We start from the raw sequence: 3,621 nt of genomic DNA, 5'->3' as shown, positions 1-3,621 counted from the left end.
GTTCAAAGTGTCTTCTTGAGGAAATAAGTAAATCAGGGCCAGCTGTCACAAGCCAATCTACAATAATGATCCCCGTATGTGCGTCTTCGGGATTCATAACAATCTCCAATAACAAATTTGTGCATTTGTCTACTGTCCCTGAACAGCCTAAAAAAATAACAAGCCTATGATCCGCTCTGATGTCTCGCTCGGTAGTTCACTTGGATTTTTAAATAGCATCCTTGAATAACCTTAGAGTCAAAAACTGCCAAACAAAAATTGCATCACCAATTTAATAACAAACAACGGTGGGTAGCCTGGCATCCGTCCACCTGTGACAGGATGGCCACAGACCGAGGTTTCTGAGCCAAAGGGGAAGCCAGGTAGACAGATCTGCAGACAACGGAGACTGTTTGGAAAGACGCATCCACCAAGGCAGACGAGCTCTTTTGGCTTGAAAATTACAAACAGAAACTGTGAAGGCCTTGTTTTCAGCCTACTTGTGAAATCGGCCCCAAGTATTTCAGATTTTGCTCCTCCCAAGAGCCAGCTGTGAAATGACTAACAGAAGCGAAGTGACAATGTACGAGGAACTGAATGTGCCGCTTCACTGAAGGGAAAAGTTCCCGACAGAGGCCATCTTCGTAGATTCATACCTATGAGAGACGGCACAGAGAAAGTACTGGACTGCACTGCCCCAAAGGCCGAAAGGCAGATTTATTGGGGATCAAGGCAGAGAGAAAAGCAAAATGGTGGGGAAACAAGCAGATTTTATATGACACCCAGCAGAGTAGGGATCTGAGCTGACACAGACGGTTGGATTGACCCGGAACTAGATGCCCTTGCCTGACGTGGCTGGCATTTGGGGGAAGGGTAAGGGGCAAGATTCCTGGTAAACAGAAACCTCCAGAAGAGATCTGCTTTTCTAGTGAACACAAACCTTCAGGCTTGCTCAAAATCCTTCCGTTTACCCAGCCAAAGTCCTCCTGTTTAGGGCAATGCCACCTGCGCTGCCATTTTGGAGGAAGGAGGGTTTTGGACCTGACAATACCCTGGATGCTCTAAAGAGGACCAGCCAAGCACAAACACAGAGCAATTACAAAGAATGAGAATCATCTAAGAGCCTTCTCAAAATGTCCTCATAGCTCGGGAGCTTTGAATTGTGGTTATATCTCTAATTTCATATTCTCGAAGAACCTCCAGAGACCGGGAAAGAAAGAGGAGAAGGAAAATTGCTTATCACATTGCTTTTCTCTCGCTGGGCCTCTTAGGCTTTTCCAAATCCAAGTTTTGCTGAAGGCTGGGCCTGAGCCAGGAGAGAAGGGTGAATGACCTCAAGCTGCTGTAGGAGCTTGCCAGCTGCTCTGCGGCAGCCTTCTTAGGTGCTAAGAATCATCTTCCTCATCACAATGCTCAGTACATTTCCATGTTTGCACTCCCAGCTAAAAGCGATGTAAGCAGCGTGCAACCTTATCTCGCTTCAGTGGTTCAGAGATTTCCTTCAAAAGCATCAGAAGGGGCATTGAGAGACATTTGGGAAGTGGTGTTGAGGTATATTTTGCATATTTTTAATTGTAAAAGTAAGACGTGACAATGATGAAAATAAACGGAAACTTCAAAGTGGTTTTGTATAAAAAGACAAAGATGCCCTTGCTTTTATCACAAGTTAAAACTCTGAGAACTATTTCTCAGCCTATATTTTCCATATAAGGATATAGAATGCCTACAATATTTCCATGCAGAGTGATTATGTAAATATACAGTATTTTATATGCTGTATCTAATAATATGTCAGCACATGGAGATCGTGTAGTGAATATATGTGCCATAAAGCCGACCACTGCCTAATTAATGGACATTTAAATTCTTTGCATTTTATACTATTATTATTACAAATAATGCTCTCACGAATAACCTTATATTTAGACACTTCTGTTGTGACTTTATCCATAGAATAAATTACTTCAAAGAAATTTCTGGATCATAATATATGTACATTTAACATTTACACTCAATGACAACTCTTCCTGGCCCAGCATGTGCAAGGTCCTAGGTTCAAACACACACAATTAAATGCTTCCAAATTGCAACCTTCCCACATTGTCCTGATTCAGCTTCCATAGCAGGGTACATCCACTGAACTTTGCTAAAAGCCACATTTTATTGAACTTAAACATCTGTCACTTAGAAGCATGGGTATGAGCCGGGCGGTGGTGGCGCACACCTTTAATCCCAGCACTCGGGAGGCAGAGGCAGGCGGATCTCTGTGAGTTCGAGACCAGCCTGGTCTACAGAGCTAGTTCCAGGACAGGCTCCAAAGCTGCAGAGAAACCCTGTCTCAAAAAAAACCAAAAAAAAAAAAAAAAAAAAAAAAGAAGCATGGGTATGTTCTCACGGCTTGCATTTTTCTAAGCACCCGTGAAGCTGAACATGTTTTCCAAGGGATTTTGACCACACCTACTTTTTTTTCCTTTTCTTTTTTTTAAAGATTTATTTACTTTTTTTTATTATGCATACAATGTTCGGTTAACATGTACACACCAGAAGAGGGCACCAGATCTCATTATTGATGGTTGTGAGCCACCATGTGGTTGCTGGGAATTGAACTCAAGACCTCTGGACGAGCTGCTGGTGCTCTTAACCTCTGAGCCATCTCTCCAGCCCCCCACACCTACTTTTTGTTTGTTTGCTGTTGTAAGACAAGTCCTCCTTCTGTAGCCCTGGCTAGCCTGGCACTCAGAGCGATCTGCAGCCTGCCTCAACTTCCCCTCAGGACTGGGATCGAAGGTATGTTCCAGCACATCGACACCATTCTTATTTTTAGGATGTGAAGTATTTGTTCACACTCTTTGCCCATTTCTCTGCTCATTTTGTTTTTTGGTAGAATTGTGAAACTAAGATCTCTTTACATACTACATAAGCACCTTTTCTGTTGGACTGCAGAGAATCTCTCCCCTCTCCATTTGTCTTTGGCTCTCTCTGTTTACAGTGTTTTTCTGCTGCTGCTCTTGTCATTATCCTCATTTTCATCATGTTAAGGTTCTAAATGTTTGACATAAATTCATTTACCAGCACTTTCCTCTTTGGCTTCTGAATTTGCTTGTGTTTTATTGAACTTAAAACTTGAACTTTATTGAACTTGCAGTTGGGCCTCTTTGTAGTATAGTTTGATTAGAATTCTATTGTGTCACATGGTACAAACTAAGACATTCTTCTGGGTATAGTGGCATACATCACTGATTCCAGAATCTAGGAGGCGAAAGCAGGAGAACTGCTGTGAACTCAAGGCTAACGAGGGCCACGCGTAACAGGACCTGAGCTCAGTAAACATGGGGCTGGGGAGATGGCTCAGTTGGTAAAGTGCCTACCAAAAGCATGAGGACTACAGTTTGGATCCCCAGAAGTCACATAAAAAGCTTGGAGAGGTTGTATACATCTGTAACTCGAGCACTAGGAGGATGGAGACAGGGAGGTCCCTGTAGCTCTTAGCTAGCCAAGCTAGCCAGTGAGCACCAGGTTTGGTGAGAGACCCTGCCTCAAAAGTTAAGAGGAAGCCATCAAAGAAGACATCATCCTCTGGGCTCCCTGCTCACACATGCAATCTCTCTCTCTCTCTCTCTCTCTCTCTCTCTCTCTCTCTCT

General features: G+C 43.2%; 1 protein-coding gene across 1 annotated transcript in view; it reads right to left on the bottom strand.

The window, feature by feature from the left end:
• Window positions 1–1,402: 1,402 nt before the first annotated feature.
• The window catches only part of LOC106144314, a 168,156-nt gene continuing 165,937 nt past the window's right edge, over window positions 1,403–3,621 (bottom strand). Inside the window, exon 13 of the transcript XR_003378558.1 lies at window positions 1,403–1,478. The gene's annotated coding sequence lies outside the window, so the exon portion shown is untranslated. The remainder of the gene's footprint in view (window positions 1,479–3,621) is intronic.

This window comes from Microtus ochrogaster, unplaced genomic scaffold (genome assembly GCF_000317375.1).
Source record: "Microtus ochrogaster isolate Prairie Vole_2 unplaced genomic scaffold, MicOch1.0 UNK4, whole genome shotgun sequence".
Lineage (NCBI taxonomy): Eukaryota > Metazoa > Chordata > Mammalia > Rodentia > Cricetidae > Microtus > Microtus ochrogaster.
Note: the sequence above shows the minus strand (reverse complement) of the source record. Positions and strands in the feature narration are given on the sequence as shown.